Consider the following 23,318-nt stretch of genomic DNA (forward strand, 5'->3'; position numbering starts at 1 on the left):
GAGAGCATAATGTGAGGCATTGTGAGTTTGTACTTGCACAGTTAATCAGGGCCCTTACATTTGTGAAACAAATACAGTTGAGGCAGATAGAATATGAAGTGGTGCAAAAGAGGCACCTGATTCAGTTAGTATCTCAAAAATGTCTCGTGAGTGTATTTGAGGAGACATGATAATAATATGAGGGATTTTTCATCTTATAATGTCAAGTGAGGAAAAGCAGGTATGAAATTTCATGTACATTTAATATATATTGGAAATACTAACTGCTATTTTTGTTCCTACCAAAATGACCTCATTGTACCTTCACTATCAAAACCGTTTCTTGAGCTCATTCTTTCATCGAATTAAAAGCATTCAATACCAAAAGATAATGTAAAATAATCTTTACAGACATAGCAGGGTCACATTTTTTGAAAGCTGAGATTTCTGAATAGCTACCATAGGTATTTGAAAATGAAAATAGCTAAACCCTGGAGGAAGCTAAATGTAGATTTCAAGCAATTAATAATAAATATGAGAGAAACTCATATTCCTCATTTTGGACTTGACCAGCTTTTTCTGAGCTGGAGAAGAAGGAGCTTTGAAGTGGTAGAAGGAAGTAAAGACATAAAAATATGCAAAGAAAAGAGATACCTAGAATCATCAGAGTGATTCCACCAAGAAGACATCTATCCTCAAAGGTGTGGCCAAACTTTCAAGTTTTGCAATCAGAAAGTAGAAAGTAGCTAGCTATTTCTATTTCAGCCTGAGTCAGGCTGAAACTCTAGGAAGCAGCATACCTGAGGCTATGGTTTGTAAGTAGCATGTTCTATCTGAAGTTAAAAGAAGGTACCAACTACTGGCAACAACTGCATATCACCTCCATATTACCATATTACCTTTCAACAAAGCAGAATACAGTGGCCAGGTACCACTTTGTATGTATCTGGGGCTGTCTTATGGAAAGTCCCTTCAACTGAGATTGAGAAGCAACGAGTTGTTTTTTCCTATTCACTTTAAAATTGAATGGGAGGGAGGTGGGCGAGGGGTGGGGGTGACTGGGTGACGGCACTGAGGGTGGCACTTAATGGGATGAGCACTGGGTGTTATGCTATTATGTTGGCAAATTGAACTCCAATAAAAATAAATAAATAAATAAATAAATAAATAAATAAATAAATAAATAAATAAGAAAAAAATTAAAAGCCAAAACAAACAAACAAACAAAAAAAACCCTAAAAAGTCTGGAGACAAGACTAGATATACTGCCTTTGAGAAGTAAAAGTTTGAGCACGAATAGAGGCTGGCATTTAAGGTTTGATGGGGAGGTAGTGGTGGCAATGGCCTGGGGAACAGCCACCATGAGGCTGGAAAAGCCAGTAGGTGACACATTGCCTGCCCAGGGTCTTGCATGCTCTTTTTGTAGGAATCTGGGCTTCAGCTTAAGGGCTGCACAGACTCCCTGAAGAAATTTCTATTCTGTTTAATTTTTAAAAATATTTTAATAGCTTTTGTTAGGTAAAATTGATGTATGATAAACTGTACATACTTAAGTGTACAATTTGATACATTTTGTCATGTGTATACACCAATGAAGCTGTCACCTCTATCAGTAATGAGTATATCCATCACTCTCCCCCAAAATAAATAATAAAATAAAATAAAATGAAATAAAATAAAATGGAATGGGTATGATTCTAATATATTATTAAACTTAACAGAGTCTTTCCCCTGGTGAAACAAGACCTAAGACAGAACGGCTATGTCTTAATAGTTTTCTAGGGAAGTTATAGACACACCCACTAGTTCTAACCAAACCAATAGCTTGGAGGGCCAAGGGAAGTTAGATGCCAGCCTACTGAAAAAGAAACTTGGATTGACTTGTCTTACCCAAAAGGGACCAAGTACAAGCCTGAAATAAATACATCAAATTCTCTGTCATCAGGCAGGACAGAGGCTAGAGTTAGAAGTGCAAGTCTGTTAAGGAGAAATAAAAAAAAATACAATTATTTCACACTTGAGTTCGCATGAATGTAAAATTCATATTTGCTACATTTAGTGAGATGTCAACTATGGAAAAACATGCATATTAAGATATAGGAGAAACTACAACTGAAATCAAGAGGTTGCATTTATCTTCCAAATTTTTTAACGCAAATACATTCATTTTATTATCAGAAGAAGGTTTTGTAAAGAACTTTGAATATGATTTTATTTTTTTCTTTGAAATATTAAAATGCCTGAGGAATTCAGCGTGGTTATAGACTGTGCTAGTTATTTTGGTGCTCCACAAAAAAAAATCTAACATTGGAGGGCACAAGTAAGTTTAACTTTACACAATTTCAGGACATAAAAATCATGTAAAATTTACTAAGCAAGGCCATGGAAGTCCCCACTGGCATGATGGATTTTTATAATGATATAATCTTTAATGAATTATACTTCCAGTTAACAAAATTTTAATAAGAAATTTCTTTTGCTTGCATTGTTATTAATTCTCTCATCTGAATTGCCTTGGGCATGTCTGCCGTAAAATTGTTCAACGTAATATTTCTTTCTGTGTCAATCATACAGTACATGCAAATCTCCCAACCATGAATAAAACAAACTTCATTTTCTTCAAAACACATACCTAGCTTTCAGAAAAATATTTACATTGAAAATTAAGATGTGCCGAAAGAAAACCATGACTCGTGTTTAATGGACTAATAGAGTTCTAACCACAAACGCATTACCTTATACTACTTTCTGCTACTTTTTAGAAATGAACATAGATGGAATCTACATTTTACTTTTCACATTAACTCCCTTTTTCGATCATGCATTTGTTAGCTTTAATTTAGTTCATACTTCTATGAAAGCATTTGTGTAGCTTCCATTTCCATCAATGACTAAAATAGACCACAGAAGATTGTAGAACACCTGCCAATAACAAAAATAGTGATGGGAGAAAAATTCAGGAATTGTTCATTATCGTCTATTTTCTGAGTCCTAACACTTTAATTTACGATTCCCTGTCAAAAGTTCATATCAAACAGAAGCAAAACCAGCGAATCACTTAAGTAGTAATTAGTGAAAGCTTATTGCACACACACCAAAAGACAGCTTGCAAACTGGGAACACTCAAACCAAAAAAATGAATGAGGCGCAGAGGTATATTGTTATAAGGCAGTTTTATAGTGTGAAGGCAGTGAGTGTTTAATTTTTTCGGTGATTGGTTACAATATTAGAATTTTCTGACATGAAAGAGAGTCAATTAGTGGTGACTTCATATCAATTTGGAGGACCTATTTAAGTTTTGCTAATGATTGTCAGACACATAAGCAAGAAGAGACTCAGGTCAAGTTGACTTCATTTGTCTTATAAAATAAGTGGAATTATACTTCACTTATATGACTAACTGGTTTTGTGTGCATAGGGAATTTTTAAGTATGCTTTTCATTTGTATTTAACTTTAACAGTGTCCTCGTTTTGGTCAAGTTCTCAGCAGGCTGAGAGCATGATCAACCAGTAGCATTGCTCTCAGTTACCCAGTTGGTGTAGTCTGGGTGAAGACTCATGTATTAGCTGTTGCCATGAGATGAGCTGGAGGCTTAGGTGGGAGGGTCACGTATGCAGTCACCATCTTCATTGTTTATGTGGTGAATGTCGACTTCATCCAGTTGCCTGATCCCTATGGACAGATGCCATTTGGTGTGTGAGTGGCTACCAACAGGTATTTAAAAAACCCTCCAGAATGCACAAAGGAGAGGTTAATATGAGGTCTATAAGGAGAACACTTGCCAAGAATTTAAAAATTCCCCAGAGCAGAGGTTACCAGGAGCCAAGGTTGGACAAATTGAACTAGATCTATAGAAGAGGTATCATTTATCTGATGAAAAAAATTTTCTAGTCTTTAAGATGCTTTAGATTTCGGATAACAATTGTGATAAATGATTTGTCAACATAGAAACCTTTTTCACCTATTATAGCACACACATCTCTTTGTTGAGCAGTAAGGACATCAAGGACTCTCCTGTTTCAGAATATCACTGAAGATAAACCATTTATTTCAGTTTGTACTGCTTGGAGAGCATTTAGGGGATTGTTGAAGGTTTTTTCAGTAGTTGCAGAAATATTAATAAGTGGCGTTTCTAATTCATCACCTTCTAATTGAGGAAAAAGCCTTCCGGCAAATGTGTAGAAACCAGAGCTTTTTTGAATAACAGGGTTTGGAAGCTCATGAGACTCTCACTTATGAGGAGTCATTTTATATACAAATGATCCTGAGTTTAGAACCTGGCCAGCATTTACGGATTCATCTCTAGTCATTTGAGGTGCAAGATAACCTAAATCACAGTGTCCACTTGAATAGGAAAACTGTGTATCTAATTACCACTGAGGATGAATAATCCAGTACTGTTAAGAGAGACCATTAGCATGGATCCCGTGACCCGCTAATCAGAGAAGAGGTGGAGGTCATAGCTATTCTTTGTCATATAGGTATCAGCACACTCCCATCTTAAAGGGCTGGTGTTTAAATTTTAATTGAAACAAGAACAGCAAAAAATTCCTATGAATTTGGTCTAGCAGTCCATTGTCATATAATTGTTTATAAATGATTGATTTTGTTTCTAATGGTGCCCTCAATATTGGTCTCTCTAAAAAGTGATTATTACTTATACTATAAGTGATTATTACTTATACTTATTACTTATAATTACTCTTATTACTTTATATAATGGAGGCATTATGGAAGCATTCCATTTATCTAGTGATTTTTCATTGAACCAGTGTATAGCTTCACTAATTTCCTTGAAAATTTAATTAAAGGTATATTGTTGTCATTATCTAATTGTAAATATGTTCCATTGTATATAGGAATCTAGTCTTCTTCATCTGAATCAAACTATGGGGTTTGGTTACAGAGTGAGTGTGGAACATGCTCCAGATCAGTTCCGGTACCATTAAGGTTTTCTATTAATAAGGACAGGATACAAGCAATGAATTTAACAGTGGTTATGGCCCATGCCTTGACTTCTGAGGCTTCTTCCCAATATCAGATTAGTCAACCATAAAGTTGCATGGCCAAGAAAAGTATATTGGACCTTTTCATAAAGCTGTATTCCTGAATTAGTCATCCAAATATATATAGGAGCTTGTTATAATATTAATTGGGATTTAAACAGCTACAAGACCAACAATCATTTTAACTAGTAGAAAAGCTACTCCTTGACTGGTAAACCTCAGTGGGCATTCAGTCTAAGTGGGAAGAGTTCTCAACATAAAGAAAAGCATAAATTTAAACATTTTGAGTTACTTTGCAAGGCACTAATAACATAATAATCACTGTAAAATTAAGTCCTGGAAAAAAAAAAGGAATTTTACAGAAACTTGTTCCATGATCTTGGACAGAAGCTGTCTATATTATGTTATTATTTTTTTAATCCTTAATTTCAAGTCAGCTGTAAGGTGGCAAATCCAAAGTCCAGGGACGCTCTCTTTAATTGAGCGATATGGACAAAGTTAGATGGACCCGATAATTCACTATGTGACAAGTTAAGAAAAAAACTAGTAGGGCCCTTGCCACCAAGACTCAAGTGCTATTTTTCATTGATGTCTCTTCCAGAATAGCCACCCTCCAGGTTTCAGTGTACACAGTATGAAGTCCCCAACATGTGGGGATCTTTGAAAGCCTCTAAGACCTATTAAAAACAGGAGATCCCCCAGGTGGCTCAGTGGTTAGCACCTTCAGCATGGGGCGTGATCCTGGAGTCTCAGGACTGAGTCCCACATCAGGCTCCCTGCATGGGGCCTGCTTCTTCCTCTATCTGTCTCTGCCTCTCTCTCTCTCTGTCTCTCATGAATAAATAAAATCATAAATAAATAAATAAATAAATAAATAAATAAATAAATAAATAATAAATAAATAAATACAAACAGTATAGTGCTTTATAGTATTTGGGTCAAATCAGAATTCACAAGAACAGGTTGTATATGGGTTCTATCATTAAGGACACTGGTCCCCAGAGATGATCTCATATAGTGTCAATTTATGTTTCCCAAAAGGTGCTGACCTTAAAGTCATAAGGGCTAATAATAACACTTCAAACCATGGTGATTCTGTGGTTTCAGTTGGTTTGCTGATTTCAGTTTCAAAATACCATTGGTTCAATTTCCCCTGAAGACTGAGGATGACAGGGACAATGATAGTGCCACAGTGTCTGAATAACCTTGTTCAACTGTTTTATGTCCTGTTCAGTAAAGTGAGTGCTTCAATCACTTGAAATTTTGCATGGAGTTCCCCATAGTGGGAAAACATTTTCTAATTTCTTTGCTATGGTAGCAGCATCAGCTTTCTGACAGGAAAAGCTTCTACCCATCTAGAAAATAGACACAACATTATAAGTACATGCTGATATCTTATATTAGGAGGCAATTGAATGAATTTCAATGGTAAATGTTCAGATGGTCCTGATAGGGAGGGACCAATGCCCGGAGGTACTTCAATAGTTTTATGTGGGTTTGTGGCTGACAGGTTGACTGATTATAAACCTGTCATGCCAGATTAAAACAATCACCCCACAATTGTTTTATATATAAAACAATCATCTCTCTACTGATAGATATATTTAAATATATAAATTAAGTAGGCTCCACGCTGGGTTTGGAGCTTGAATGTGAGGCCTGAACTCACAACTCTGAGATCAAGACCTGAGCTGAGATCAAGAGTGGAATGCTCAACCAACTGAGCCACCGAGCCACCAATATTTTCTATAATTTGGGTCATATTGTTAATTACATGGTGGGTTGTCATGTGAAATGCTCATAAGAGTGGCAATGTGAGAGATTCGGGAAGCAACAGACAGCGCTTTTTTCATTAAATTTGCAGCCTTCTGGGTGCCATTTTTGTTTTTCGATATCTGACACAATTTTTCATCTGTTACACAAGTTGTCAGAGTAACCTGATTTGGATCTATCTTATGAAGTTCAGTTAAATTACAGAGTTTGGGTGCATCAAAAATGTCTCAGCAGCCTTCCCATGAAAGTCAGCCATAGCATTTCCCTGATACTCTGACCAGCATGCATGAACCTCAATTTTGATAACAGCAATTTGTGAAGGTAATAACAATGCAGAGAGGAGATCAGCAACCTAAGATCCATTTTGATAGGTGCACCATTTGATGTTTAAAATCCTTTCTGTTTCCAGAGGCATACCAAAGTCATAGACCACTCTGAAAGCATACCTGCTGTGAGTGTAAACACTTGAAGCTTTGTCTTTTGCTAATTCATGCTTGAGTGATGGCAAAGAATTCTGCAGGCTGAGCTGAGTTAAACTTTCTAATAATTCATATTTAGTAGTTCTAGCATATGCAGCTTGATATTTCCCTTCAGGATTTTTGGCCTAAGAGCCATCACTATAGATTACTAAGTCTGGATTAGCTAAAGGAGTTTTTTGTAAGTCTAATAGAGGAGTCCGATTTGGGGAGACCAATTCAACAGTTCCTGATTTAGAAAGCAGATTTCTTCAGAGGAATTTGCAGGAGCAGTGTCACCCAAGAGAAAGGCAGGGTTTTCAGAAAAAGGGCTGAGGACAGAGGTTATAGGTTCTGATAAGGGGATGCTTTAAACTCGATTGGCTGGTCCCACCACTGAAAGATTTTTATTACTCCCAGGAAACTCTTGATATATCATGGTGAGTTTTTAAAGTGGAAAGAATCACTCTCGGACCTACTAACACAGTGCAGGCCTCTATATGTTTCAAATTCCATCCCATTCTCTTTCCCACTTTGGCTATTCCACAACTTTATCATTCTTCTTATGTTTTCCTTCATTGCAGCAGACAACAGTGTTTTCTTCATAGAGCTATTAAATTTTTCAAAAAAAGTAATTTCCTGTGTTTCCACTTTCAAGTGAACCAATAAAAATAATGATAAAATCCTTACTTTTCTTCCAGTTTCACCAGTATTTTCCTTTTTCTGTTCCTGGCCAAGGAGTTCTTCTAACCAGATTTTAATTTCCTTCCCCTCCTGTCACAATTGTGTTTTTTCTTCCCCTGAGTTAAATCCTTTTTATTTAAATGTACAACTCTGATACATACTACCCTTCAAGTTAAATATTTCTCAAACTTTTATAGAAAACAAGTTAAATGCACCATTCCTTATTTTCAGATAGCTCTTTAGTTAGTTACTGCCCCAAATCTCTTCCTCCTGTTCAACCAATGTACTTGATACGCATAGTGTGTTTACTATAAACTTCTCTTTATCCACAAAGAAGCCCTCTGCTACCTTATTGAACTACACAGTCAGTTTTCCACCCTTACTGCTGTATCTGTTTGTGATTGACTCACACTGTCCTCTCTGCTCAAAATGCTCTCACTTCCTTTCTCAGCCTGGCTAATTTCTTGGTAACCTAGATATCCATCTGGCAAACACTTACTTGGCATGCCTTGGGGGGTAATCTACTACATTCCAGACCTGTCTTTCTTTGGTTGCTGTCCTTATGAGAGTCATTTAAAAATCTATAGTACCTGGGACATATATGACAGTTAATAAATATTTTTAAATGAATGGAGGGAAATGCAATTCTGATACAAACTATGAATATCCGTGAAAACATTTTGGGGGAAATGACATCTAAATTGAGACCTGAGGCTTGAATGGGAATTCATAGATGTAAGGAAGAGTTTGGACAGAAAAAGTTTCAGAGGGAAAGCATGTTTGTGGGGCCTGGAAAAGAGAATAATAAAAGTGATGTGTTCAAGAAATTGAGCTAGATAAAGCCAATTGTCAAGAGCTGTTTAAAGGAGACAAATAAGAGTTGTCTTTGACAGGGTGTTGGGAGCGAATAGAGGGCTGAGTCAAATAGGTTTGAAGATAGAGAAATGATTCATTCAGTTTTAAACATTCTCAGTTTATGGAAAATATGCATTAGAGATGTAGAAGAGGCAATTGGAACTATGGACATGCAGCTCTAAAAAGATGCTTGAGCTATTGATCTAAATTCGGAAGCCATAGGCTTATGCTTAGAGGGAAAGAAATTTCCAGTAATGAGGAGATCAAGGGTGTGGCCAAAATGTCATGTATAGGAGAAAAGAGGAGCAATTCTTCCAGCTTTTCAGAATCTCTTTTACTAATGGAAGGATCAGAAGCCTTAGTGAGAGTATGACTTTTTTACTTTTACCCAGATAATGCTGGGCTAAAGTGAGAACTTTCAAAACTTTGATGATGATGACAATGATGATGATGATCTCAATGATGATTTCTTACTCTAACTTCTACATATCACAATCAAGATTTTTTCAAGCTTCATATTTTTATTATCAGTCACAAAGAAGTCTAACAACGAAGAGACCAATGAGCCACATGGGTCAGCTACCTGGTTACTGAAGTTGTTCATCAAAAGATTAGACTCAAACATCATTTATCAAACAAATTCTTCTCTGTAATCCCTGGTATTAAATAGGTATCCTTTCCTCAGGCAACATTATTATTCTCTGCTGGCCATTGCCAGAGTGTTGGCTACTTTTTATTCTAATTACTCCTCATTGATGAGGGATCCTCCCAGACTCTGTGAAGGCAGGGACTCTGGTTTTCTCCTTACCATCCAGCCAAATGGTTGGCACTAGGTAAACTCTTATTAAACCGATTAATTTTAGCTCTTGATGTCCAGCATATCCTAATGCAAAAAGAATCAGCCACCATCAGCCACCCGTCTTAAGATATTTATTTATTTGTCCTCCATATTTTTGCCTTTTAGGTCTTCCATTGAATTTTCAATCCAGTGCTATCACTTCCCAAGACTTCAAAAATTTTGTTTTTCCATGTAATCTTTGGGTCTTTTAGTTTCTTAAGCATATATTTTTTCTTAGTTAATATAAATCATTCCATGATAAAAGACAATTTTTTTACAATAAGGTGAGGTAGTATCAGAATGAAGAAGAGTAAGAAGAAGGGAAACCCCAAAGGCAGAAGGGATAGCTACCTTCCTCAGTCCTGCAGTAGGGTAAACATGCTCTATCTAGTGGGCTGAAGCAAAGCGTTCCTCCAATTTTAGGCAGATTTTCCAATCAGAGAAAAGTTCCTCTATCAGAGGAACTGGGTTGAACAATATAAAGCAATAGGAGGGAGTTACTGGGACGCTAGGTGGCCCCAAGGTCCAAAAGATCTTAAGTGAAGGAAGCCAGGTGACATGATTTTCTCTGCCACAAAGAATGAGCAGCTGCCAGAGAAGCCAGTGGCAGGAGGAGAAATTTGAAATGTAGGCATTGTAGACCTAGAGTCCTGACACCAACACCTACCAGATTGTGACGTTAGTAAATAATTTAATCTCTGTAAACCTCTGTTGAGGTTTACTGAGGTGATCATTTTATTTTTGCAATAAATAATGTTTGCATTAAATGTTTGGCTACTATTAGCATTGATAATATGATGACTAACATTTACATGATGAAAAAATAGAGCTTTCTGTCTCCCTTCTTCTTTTCCAGCCACCAAGATTGGAATCATGGAAGAGTAATTTCAAATTCTATTTGCTAATACAAAGAAAAGTTATGATATTCCTGTTGAACACTGTTCTCATGGAATTTGGCATAGTATGGAGTCCTGTGTTGGTGTCAGTACAGTCACCACCAGGAGCTAGGAAGAGGTCAGCTCTGACAAGTAACTGAGATTGCAAGGACACTGCCTTCACCCTCCCCACCAAATGCCCTTATTAACATGCACAAGGTCTGCAAATTCTTTCATAGAAATTACATTACATTAGCGGCACCTTGCGGATTTTTTTTTCCTACTCTAAAAGCACAAGTAACTAATCTTATATGATTTTCAGTTTGTCTTGTTTTTTCCTCCCTCGCCAGCAAACATTATTTTATCCTGTTTGTTTATGGCTACTTTTCCAAACTTTTGAAGTTATTTTGATGTCTGATATGGTGCTGTCTTTCCAAAGTGTTACCCATTTCACCCAACTTGAGCTAATCAACACTTTGTAAGCATATGTTTTTTATGAAATCTTGTTACAACAAAGAAGAAAGTGAGAAGACTGAAAAAGGTTTCTGAACATCAGACAGATATATAATCATAAATAAAATTCTGCAGCACTGTTTCAAAAATATATCAGTTTCTTTAGAATAGTGGAACATTAAGCACTCTTGTGGCATTGTGAGATATCTACTTTTGTCCAAGCAAAACAGTATATAATCAAGTAAACACCTACACTCAGCTGCAAGTATTTTAATGCTTGATTCAAAGTATCAATATTTAAAAATCCAACTTTCTTTTTTAGTATATGTGCTGCCAAAGTGAGCTCTAAAAATCCAACGCTTAATAATTATGTGTATATAGACACACACATACACAAATACTTACAGATATATAAAATTTTCAATTCAACATTAAAAGAATGTGTGTGTGTTTTACTCTAGTGTTTAAGCATTCCCCCAAAATTAAAATGCTCATTTTCATACCTTGTTCCTATCTCTCTTTGACTTACAAGATAGAGGAAGAAAAATATAAGGAGAGAGCATACCAAATTTGGTCTCAAACACGCTTGCCTTAAAATACTGGCTTTAGCACTTAGCTGAATGACCTTTTTCAAATTACTTAACCTCTCTTATCTTCAGTTTTCTCATCCACATGTGGGGATAGTAATACCTTTCTCATAGGGTTTCTGAAAAATTAATTAGATAGTCTATCCACAGTGCCTGCCACATAATAGGTACTTACGACATGGAAACTATAATTATTATTAGAAAAAAGACTTCTGGAGAATTTGCATAAGCAAGCCATTTGGCAACAATACAATTTCATGGTCTTATAAAACTTATCACAACAGTTATCAGCTAGACAAAAACAAAGTCAACCCTAGTCAATCAATTTTCTGACATAACACTTTATTCAAAATGAAGAAAATAGAGAATGAGTCTACAATTGGAATATTTTCCTGCTTTGCTCTCTCCCATAAACAATGATAATTATTTTGATTACATTTCCATATAGTAGGTGATTGTTATTTTGGCATGATTTTAGGCTCAAAATCCTTCCTGACCCAAAAGATTTTCTTCTACTTAAAATTTTCTTTTTTTCTTTTTTTTAGGATTTTTTATTTTTATTTATTCATGAGAGACACAGAGGGAGAGAGAGAGAGGCAGAGACATAGGCAGAGGGAGAAGCAGGCTCCACGCAGGGAGCCCGATGTGGGACTTGATCCTGGGACTCCAGGATCACACCCTGGGCCGAAGGCAGGCGCTAAACCACTGAGCCACCCAGGAATCCCCAAAATTTTCAACCATTGTATTATTGTTTGTGATTAAGGATTACTTCAGATGAAATTTAATATGTAAAATACATTATAAAAAGCTAGAATTATGACCAGGATCCATAATAATATATGCATAGAATTAGATGAACAGATTTTTTGAAAATGTTTCCTAGGGCAGACAAATTATGGTGACGGGGTAAAGATGATTTTTATTGTTGGGGGAGGGGATAATGGAGGAGGAATTGATATTCACAATCAATAATCACACCAAGGGAGGATGGTTAACTATATGTTCCAAAATTATGAATAACAAACTGGCCTAAGAAAACCACTAAGAATTCAGACTGAATCCTTTACCTCCATATACATAAAACCTCCAGATGACCCTGTTAATTATAATGAGATACCAAGAAGATAAATTTCCAATTACACCAACAAGCTAGGTCCATATATCATAATGACAGAACCAAAGACTTGGTACTTTTGGCCATGTAAAACTTAAAAACAAGCATTTTGATGTAAAACATCAGATATCAAAATATGAAAATAAACTTTATTATAAAAATGGCAGCATATCCTATACAAGAGGTAAAACTATTGACTTGACTAACGAACTCAGCTTGAGTAATTTATGAATAAATGCAATTGGAATACCTTATGCCCTGATAAAGAATAGATGAGATAGCCTAGATCCTACAACCTTAACAGATATGAGATGGCTGTATTTTTACCTGGATCCATAGAGTGAGGATTAATTTGTAAAGTTATTGTTACATTGTTAGGACAAATCTGTGAAGACATAAGTAAGAATTAAAATTAGACTAACAATCAGAATTAGAGTAAGGATGAAACAAAATATCTAACTTAAATCTATGATGTCAGCTCTTTTAAAAACTCACTTTAATATGAAGGTAAAAATCAGCTTTAATTAGTATATAGTGATGTTTCTATATTTTTTAAAAGATTTTATTTATTTATTCATGAAAGACAAAGAGAAAGAGTCAGAGACACAGGCAGAGGGAGAAGCAGGCTCCATGCAGGAGCCCAATGCAAGATTCGATCCCGGAACCCCAGGATCATGCCCTGAGCCGAAGGCAGAGAGGCTCAACCACTGAGCCACCCAGGTGTCCCATAATGTTTCTATTTTGAGTGCAATTGATTTTTTTTTTTTTTTTAAGAAGGCTCCACACCCAGCATGGAGCCCAACACAGGACCTGAACTCATGACCGTGAGATGAACAATGTATCTGGAATCAACAGCAGACACCTAATTGACTGAGGCAACCAAGCACCCCAAGTACAATTGATTATTTAAGGTATCTAAAATGTTGAGTGTTTAGTACTACTTAATGCTAATATATTGTACATTAAACAAAGTACAGAAGAAAAAAAAAGAAAAGAAAAAAACAATTGAGTATCTACTTCTTATCATAAAGACTTGGAAATTAAAGAACATATGTTCAATCATTATAACTTACAACATGACTAAGTTATATGTACAAAAATTTCTACCTGTAGAATTATTTCCATAGGAATAAATTATCAGATAGAGGTATAAGCCAAAGATATGATCAGTATTGGAGTTTTTGTTTTATATTGCTAAATAGTTCTCCAAAAATCATGTTTTCATGTGTAATCTCCCAGCTGTATGTAAACCTACCTAATTTACACTTAGCTTATTCCTGACCCTTACTAGAACTTACTTTTTTGGAGGTGGGGGGCTTCTACATCGGTAATCTCCTCTCTCCTGGCCCCTTTCTCTGTTAGCAACCGTCCTTAAGTCTTTCCATCTTGAAAAGGGAATCCTTGTCAGACCACCTGTTTCTCCCTTTCAGAGTTGGCAAATGCATCTTTGTTCACTGTCTCTACTTCCTTACTTCCCTCAATTCTCTATTCAAACCATCACTATGCCAGTGAAATACCCTAAATGCTCTGGGACATTTTTGTCAAGTTTGGTTTGACTTCTTAGTGACTATAGGCTCCCTTAACCACTTCTCTCTACTTGAAATGCCACCTCACTTTTGTTCTGTGATGTCTTTTTTCTCCTGGTTTAAGAAGAAATGCTTGAGGAATGTTTGTCAAAAGATCAAAAAGGTCTTAATTTACTAATTTCTTAAAATTAGTATTTTAAGCTTCACTTACAGATACTTAATCCCAGTTATCTTGTCAAAATTGGAATAGTGAGTACCTAACTATTTATATAAGTGATTTGCAAATAGTAAATGCTGAAGTGTTGCAGCATCAAAGTTTCTCAAACTGTGTGCTGCGGAAAATGAAATGAATAATCCATGCTACATTAGATGATGTCTTATAAAGGACATTGTTATAAAATAAGTTTACGGAATGTTGAGTTAAACAAGTAAGAGCAGATTTCTTTTTCTTTAGGAGTGAACTGAGCCTTTAATATGCAAACACCCAATTTACTATTCAGCTTTTTTGTTCCCCTAAACTAATTTAAAAGTGCAACCCTTATTGCATGAAACTCATTGTAATTATCTAGTTAGTAATGACCCAGGAAACCAAGTTCTGCAAACGTTGATCTAGAAGAAAGAAGAAATTGTGTACACGTAGGTTCATATCCTAACTTAGCCTATTTTTCTGGCTTTGTGATCTTTGGTAAATATATTTAACTGCTTAAAGTTTCAAGTTCATTATCTCTGAAGGAAGGCTAATAAGGGATAGATTAAAAGACTGTAGTGAGGGTTAAATTTGTTAATATAATGAGACTTGGATATAATTATAGTGCAAAGAAATTAGTTTCTTTCTCTCTTCTCCACACTATGAAATGGAAAATTTTTGAAAATAGGTTTAACATTTGACAAATTTGATAAGAAAGTAAGCTGATTTTATATTTTGTTTACCCTTTCTATTTCATTTACCCCTCACTCTATATATTTCAACCCCAGTCTAAGCACAACTATTCTTAAAAAAAAAAAAAAAAAAAAAAAAAGATAAAATGTAGTATTTAATCTCAGGACAAATTTATAATGATGTATTCCCTTCTCTAGAATGATGAAGTATTTAATTTTGTTCAATTTGTTATAACATCTCTTGTGCAAGACTTTCACAGACCCTTTGGCAGACACCAGGTAAGAAAAAAAAATCAAAGTGAGTGAGCCCTCACGCGTCAGGAACAATAATCAAAAATATAAATTAAAAGATCGATTCCCTTTAAGAGAATAAGAAGTAGTCTTTTGATGGAGCAGAGAACATGAGATTCATTTTTCCTGGTCATCTTAGTACAGGATTATGGAAGCAAGTAGAAGAAAAAGGGAAATGGAGAAATGTATAGACTACCACCGTCCTCACATTCCTGCAACGCTGGCGACTTGCCCCCATTAACAAAGCAATGGTTTTCACAACTGCTTTAGTAATTGCAGAATTTTTTTTTTTTTTAGTAATTGCAGAATTTCTGATTGAAAATAGTCTTATCTCTATAAGGAAAAGGCAATGCTGATCTGATTAAAACAGCAATGGGGTGCCTATAGCCAGGCCTACTTGCCTTCCCAGTCTGAAATACATGGCCTGAAGAACAAAACTAAAACTCCATAGTATTCAAGGTTCCTTCACAATCTTTCCAGTCTATACATTTAGGCTTATCCCCACTCTCCTCCTCCATTATGGCTTTTAAAAAGCCAGCTGTATTGAGGTGTAAATGGCATGCAATAAACTACACACATTTTAAGGACACCATTTGGTCATTTCTGATTTGTTGCATGTATGAAACATGGGTTCTTTTATTGCTGAATAATATTCCACTATATGGACATATTGTATTTTGCATCTTTATTCATCTGTTGATGGGCATTTGGGTGTCAAGTTAGGTTTTAGTTATTAACATAAACGTATATGGACCTTTTAATTTAAAATAGATCTTTTCAGAATAACATATTATGGAACTGTGTTTCCAATTTTTTGTACCTGTTCTTTGCTCCCTTGTTTCTCTTTTCCTGCCTCCTTTTGCATACTTTTCAATCCTATTTTATTGCATTTGTTGGCCTATTCATTATAACTCTCTGTTGTATTATTTTAGTGGTTGCTTTAGGGCTTAGAGTATATATCCATAATTTATCACAATCTACCTTCAAGTGATGTTATATTACTTAAACTGATATGGTTTTATCCCCTCCCAAGCATGGTATACTTGGTGTCATACATTTTATTTCAACATATATTTTATAGTACCTAATATATTTTAATAATTTTTAAACAGTTGACCATTTCAAGTTGATTTTAGTAATAAGAAAAAAATGTGTTTGTGCACATTGTTACAATCTCTAGTGCATTCTATTTCTATTTGTAGATCTAGAACTATCTCTGCTATAGTTTTGCTTCTGTCTGAAGGACCTACTGCTACATTTCTTGTTGTGTAAGCATGCTAATTATTTGAGCTTTTGTATGTTTGAAAATTTCTATTTTTCTCCCCTGGGCAAAAATATCACTATATTGACAGTTTGAGTTTTGAAGTTTTTTGTTGTTTTTGTGTTAGTTTTTTTTTTTTTTTAACCTTTTCATACTTTAAAGATGTTGCTCCACTGTCTTCTAGCTCATATTATTTTGAATGAGAAATATGAAATATGTTCCCATCCTCATCTTTTTCCTTTGTGTGTAATATGTCTCTTTTTCCTTTGGCTGGTTTTAAATTTTTTTACAAATGTGTATAATTGCTGATTTAAAGCAATCTTTTTATGATGTAACTGTATAATTTTCTTCATGTATCTAGTTACTGGGAGTTTTAGAGCTTCTCAGATCAGTGCTTTTATAGTTTTTATTAATTTGGGAACTTTTCTGCCTTTATTTCTTAAAACACATTTTCAGTTTGCCCCTATTTCTTCCAACCATGCTGCGTGAAGTGGTCCCACAACTCACTAAAGCCCTGTTCACTTATTAACACTTTTTTTTCCCTCTGGGTTTTATTTTGGATAGGTTCTACAAGTTCACTCGTTTTTCTCTCTGCCATGTCTATTCAAGCACAAATTCTATCCAGTATATTTTTCATTCCAGATATTGTAGCTTTCAGGTCTAGAATTTTGTTGTGGAACTTTTTATACCTTCCATGTCACAATTGAACATATTCAATCTTTCCCCTAGCTTCCAGAACAGGCAAAATTGTTACATGAGTTAATGTCCTTGTCTACTACTAATCCTTTCATCCATGCTGAAGGGGTACAGGATGAGATACCCCCAAATGTGCCATTTAAGCACATAAATTGTTTCAAATTAAAAGTAATTAAAACCCAGAAGACAGAAAAGGCTCTCTGCCTCCCCTGTAACTGCCTGAATTTACATTGGAAAGGAGAGCCTGTACTGGAAGAGAGCTATTAGTAGATGCTCCCCTTTACCTAAGAAACTTACATTAAAAATTTAAAAAAATGGGGATCCCTGGGTGGCTCAGTGGTTTAGTGCCTGCCTTCAGTCCAGGGCATGATCCTGGAGTCCTGGGATCGAGTCCCACATCAGGCTCCCAGCATGGAGCCTGCTTCTCCCTCTGCCTGTGTCTCTGCCTCTCTCTCTGTGTCTCTGTTTCTCTGTCTCTGTGTGTGTGTGTCTCTCATAAGTAAATAAAATCTTAAAAAAAATAAAAATAAAAATAAAAAAATGATAAAAAAAAGAGGGCGGCCTTTGTTTTTCAAAACATCTTTCATCTTCCTGCTAATGGCCTTCCTCCCCTCTTATCCTCAGACCCTCCCCATCTCTTTAGCTCCTATAAGCTTTCTGTTGCCTCACTGTCTTTGGAATTTCTGGCCTGTGAGAATTCCCCAATTGTACATCTATTAAATTTGACTTTTTCCTATTCATTTGTCTCATGTCAATTTGATTCTAAATCCAACCCTAAGAAGGACCTTAGGGCAGAGGAAGCCTTCCTCCCTGGTAATGTCAATCCTGAGTCAGTATCAATTGACTGATTTTTCTCCTCATTACAGATAATAATTTCCTTCTCTGCATGTCTTCTAATTTTTGATTGGATACTAGCAATAGGGACTTTGTTGTATACTGGACATTTTTGTATTCCTAAAATTATATGTATATATGTAGTCAAGTTACTTGGAAACAGTTTGAAAATACATTGATGTCTGAGAGTTTAATCCTTCAGAGTCTTGCTTTTAAATTTTGCTATTTAAGAGAATGAGTCTTGGTCTAAAATGAATTTTCCCCACTAGTTAAGCAATAGAAGTCTGATGACACATTACCCTGAGAATTACAAGGTTTTCTACACAGGCCAGAGAAAATAGACACTATTCCCCAGTACAATGTAAGTGCCAGAAACTGTGACTTCTAATCCTTGTGGTTTATTCCTCCTACCCACCCCCCACTCCCAACCTCAGACAATTTCTTCACTTCCTGTAGTGATCAGTACTGTGCGAAATCCTCAAAGGGAGCTTGATGGAGTTCCATCCCTCTATTCCCTGAACCAGCAGGGTTCTGCTTGGGTTGCTCCTTCCTGCACTACAGTCTGGGATTATAAATTGCCAACTGGGACAACACTGAATTTCACCACATTTATTTTATGTCTCTCAGGCATCGTGTACTTTGTTGTTTTATGTTTAGTGCCTTTAAAAACTTATTTTCATTATATATTTTGTCCCTTCTTTTTAGTTTTTTCAAGCTATAGGATAATTTCTGTCCTTGAAAATTCATTTTTTTCCAGAAGTGTAGGTCTCCTTTGCAGCCTAAAATCTAGTCAAAACAAACTTTTAGCCCACTAAATCTACCTTGTTCTTATACCCGCAGAAACCAGCATACACCCTGTGCCCCTCACCACTCCCTCTCATACACCCTTGCTCCTCTCTCTGGATTAACATCAACTGAATTTTCAAACTGCACTCCAATTCTCTGATTAGTTTTTCTAAATGCTCTCAGGCACAGTTATTCCTTCTTTCCCTGCTCACACTGCACTTTACCCATTATTTTTTTAGCCCCAAGAACAGTTTTATAATTATTTATTTAGTTTTCTTCTCTTCATTCAATTAAACCATATTATACTGTCTTATGTATTCAGAATATAGCACAATGTCTGGCTCATTAACAGAACCTAGTAAAATTTGTTGACTAAATAATACATCCAAAGCGTTGCATCTTTCCTCTGTGATCAGGAGCTCAAATAGCATAAAAAAAAAGGAGAAACTGAAGCAAGATGTGTACATTTTTCATGACTCCTTTAAGTTTCAGTTTGTTATAAAATATTCATTTATTGGTAAATAGTAGTCAAATATATGTGCCTATTGTCTAGGAAAAAAATAATTGTTCACTTAGATTTTCTTTTTAAAAATTGTGTCCTGTTTCCATATATTTTTTTGATTTCTGGTATACAGAAAATTTGCATAAATTTATACAAACACCAACATAATATATCCTTCTGATTTATTAAAGCTATCACAGGCTGAAATATAAATATACTATCACGCTATATCATACTATACATAATAAAATATTTGATTAATGATCAAAAAGTACTTGGAGAAATATGTCAGTTGCCAGATAAATAAAAGCAGTTTTTAAGAGCATGATATTCTAGTACCATGACAAAATAAAGGGGAGGGAATATTTGATGAAACTCCCACAGAAAAGTAAGAAATGTGCCCTGGCATATTATTTGAGTGTCTCTGCTCAATATTACAACACTGAGCTAATCATTCCAAATCACTCAGATCAGTATTCATATTTACCTATATCTTGAACTATAAGCTATCTGTAGGTGTTCACTATCAACCATGCCTTTGTTCTTTGATTTACATTTTTTCCAATATCTTCAAGTAAAAAAATAGAATCCTCTACTTCCCCACCACCCATTCATATTCAGTATGTTTATTTTGGGATCTAAAAATCTGTTTTCAAAAGCACCATAGACAATTCTGATACAGATAATCTGGAAATAAGTGTCTGGAAACACTGTCTGCCTGAGGTTGATAATTTTAGAGTAAGTCCTACAAAGGCCACACGGCAATATTTGGGGAACTTACCCTCTAAGAGCAGTGAGAAAGGGTCTTGATTGAATTGTTAATTTAAAATTAAGTGATTGCTTATTTCTGCATTCTTCCTAACTTATGTCTCCATTACTGAATATTTTGTTTATGTGGGGTTGATTGAAACCTACAGGAAGAGAGTATTTCTATTAGAGGACTTCCTAGATATGAGGACCACAACATGAGTATGTGAGAAAGGGCATTTCGTGCTTAGAGATGATATCCTCTATAAGCTTTGAGTCACAACCATATGTATACATCCAAGATTGGAAAAGAACTCACAAAACTAAAAAAAAAAAAAAAAAAAAAAAAAAGAATTCACAAAACTAAAACTTTCACAAGATGACAATTTAATGATTTAACATTGCCATTATCACTCACTAAAATTTGCCCAATTCTTGCCTACGTGATTCTAGACCATCTCTGATTTTACCACAGATTGTTTTCTCTTCAAAGAAGAGTTTACATCTCTCATTGCTGAAAATCTCCATATTCTGTACTGGTGATACTTCCTGTCCATGTCTGTCATTCAAAAAGTTTTAGATGGTCGGGCAGATTCTGTTATATATATTCCATTAAAATCCCCAAATGTTAGTCAAATATATGTCAACTTGGATTCTCAACAGCCTTTTGAGAGATTTTGGTCAGAAGACTAATTTCTAAAAAGTAAAAATATTGTGTAAAACTACTTGCCCTTCATTCTTCCTCTTGGCTGGAATGTGGATATAGTAGCTGAAGCTCCAGTGGCTATTTTGTACTTTGCAGAAAATGACCATAGCTGAATAGTGAAACTAAAAGTTGTAATGAGTCAAGTTTCTTGCAACTTTGTGAAACTTATATAAGTCCTTGATTGCTGATCTTTGACCATATTATATGAAATAATAAAGTCTTGTGTGTTTAGGCCATGGCTAACTTGAATCTACTTTTGTCTATAGCTGAACCTAATCGTAACTGATACCCTGGGGTACCATATCATTTTACCTTTGGTCAAATCTTAAGTCTTTATAAGGAACAAGATACTCTAGCGCATAGACTCTGTCAAATAATTGGTGATTATTGTGCAGATATTTTACTATTATTACATCAATTACTGTTACTATTACCATTACATGGATTGACTTTAGCTGCTTTCACTAATGTAATCACTAATATATATATGAATATATTTGAATATATTATATATATTATATTATATTGGATATTTCTGCTTTTGTGTTGACATTGGAAAACACAAGTAGTTAATTCAGTATAAAAAGCCATAATATTATATTATATATTATATATATGAATATATTATATATATATTATATATAATATATTACCTTGTATTGCATTTCCAATTTGTATTGCATTTCTCTGCATTTCCAGGCAGAGATGTGGTGGGATAGGCGTGAGGCTCAGATAAACAAACAGAAGAGGGATATGAGCTCAGTGGAAATATTCTCAGGACATAAGGCTGGGTGGGGATGGGCAATTATTTTAATTTGCTAAGAAAAAATAAGGAAGTCCCCAGAAGGAAATGAAATAGTTATAAACCACAAAATTTGTCTGATATCTCACCGGATTCCTGATATTCCATGCATCCTCTCGGGTTCAAAGCAGATTCCAGGCATGGGTGTTGGTTTGGGGGCTTCCTAGCCCTTTGGTGACAAAGAGGCCAGAGCTGGAGGTGCTGGCTATGATATCAGGTCTTATGGAAGCTTTTTCTAGAATCCTAATCCTATCCTTTTTCCAGAATCCTTGAATTCAGTGAACTATCTAGCTAGTTTTTCATTTATAACTGGAACGCTGATCATTGCTACAAATACAGCTAAGGAAACAACATTCAACAATGCAACATATACTGGACACATCATGTGGTCCAGGATGCAAGTTACAGGTCAATACAAAAAGGAAAGACACTTGGAGGACCAGATAGTGTTTGTATAAATAGCCAGAGACTTGTGACCACATAGCTAATCATATTCTAATCATAGCTGTGTGTATTTAACAATACATGATCAATGAAAAGAACTTCATGCTAGAAAGTAGAAGACAATGTCCTAGTACTTTCTCTGTCATTATCTTAAGATAGAATTGTTTTTAAAGATTTTATTTATTTATTCATGAGACAGAGAGAGAGAGAGAGAGGCAGAGACACAGGCAGAGGGAGAAGCAGGCTCCATGCCCGGAACCCAATGTGGGACTTGATCCTAGAACTCCAGGATCATGCCCTGAGCCAAAGATAGATGCTCAACCACTGAGCCACCCAGGCATCCCAAGATAGAACGTTAAAATTACTTAGCATCTTCAGGCATTGCTCTCCTCATCTGCATGTCAAATGTGTCACACTAGATTATGACTGAGGTCCATTTTTCCTCTGAAACATTTCTAGTATAGAGAGTTTAGATAATGATTTACTTTCTGCTTTTGTGTTGACATTGGAAAACACAAGTAGTTAATTCAGTACAAACAGCCAAATCTTGTATACACAGCCGGAATGGGATGTCCATTCCAGAAACAGGTTTTGATAGGCTTAGTATGGCTATTCCATATAATGAAATAGTTCAAGGCTTCAAATTCAAGCACCCCAGCAGGAAGATGCAAGTATCGTAATCACATACATCTTGACCTTATGAGAGGAGGAGGTGGAGGTTGAAAACCAAACTAAAGTGACTCTACAAGTCAGGAGGCATTACTGAGTCATTTTCTGCAATGGCCATCAGAAATTGCTAAGCAGAGTTCCTATTGTACTTGAACAGTTTCCAGCATAATGCATAGAGATTTTAAATGAAAATGTACCAGGCTTCATAAATGAATAGTAGCTAGGCTAAAATCACTAACAGCATATTTTTCTTGAGCTGTCAATAGGAACAATCATCAACATTGATTTTATTTGTCTTCAAATGATTTCCACCTTCCTAAATTCTTATTATTAGCTGGTAAATTACTAACAATATGGTTTAAATGCCATAGGCAACTAGAAGTCATTTGTATCTCTTGTATATCTCAATGACAGGAATGTCAACAACCTTGATTTCTTTCCTGAACCTATGGAGCAACAGTAACAATCTCTGATTCACTTAAAGGCACTTGCAGATTTTTCCCTTCTTCAGCAACCTATAAGCAGCAGGTGGGTTTCATCATTTATTCACAACTT

General features: G+C 35.4%; 1 long non-coding RNA gene across 13 annotated transcripts in view; it reads left to right on the top strand.

Annotated features, from left to right (window-relative positions):
- The first annotated feature begins 25 nt into the window (after positions 1 to 25).
- Positions 26 to 23,318, top strand: part of LOC102154168 — a 56,238-nt gene continuing 32,945 nt past the window's right edge. For 8 of the 13 annotated variants that reach the window (XR_005375994.1, XR_005375995.1, XR_005376000.1 and 5 more), the window contains exons 1-3: positions 3,557 to 3,694; positions 13,395 to 13,531; positions 23,178 to 23,291. This is a non-coding gene — a long non-coding RNA (uncharacterized LOC102154168). Of the gene's footprint in view, positions 221 to 3,556; positions 3,695 to 10,447; positions 10,686 to 13,394; positions 13,532 to 23,177; positions 23,292 to 23,318 lie in introns of those variants that run through there. The other 5 variants (XR_005375998.1, XR_005375997.1, XR_005376002.1 and 2 more) reach the window with 5 other exon arrangements.

This window comes from Canis lupus, chromosome 22 (genome assembly GCF_011100685.1).
Source record: "Canis lupus familiaris isolate Mischka breed German Shepherd chromosome 22, alternate assembly UU_Cfam_GSD_1.0, whole genome shotgun sequence".
In the NCBI taxonomy this organism is placed as follows: domain Eukaryota; kingdom Metazoa; phylum Chordata; class Mammalia; order Carnivora; family Canidae; genus Canis; species Canis lupus.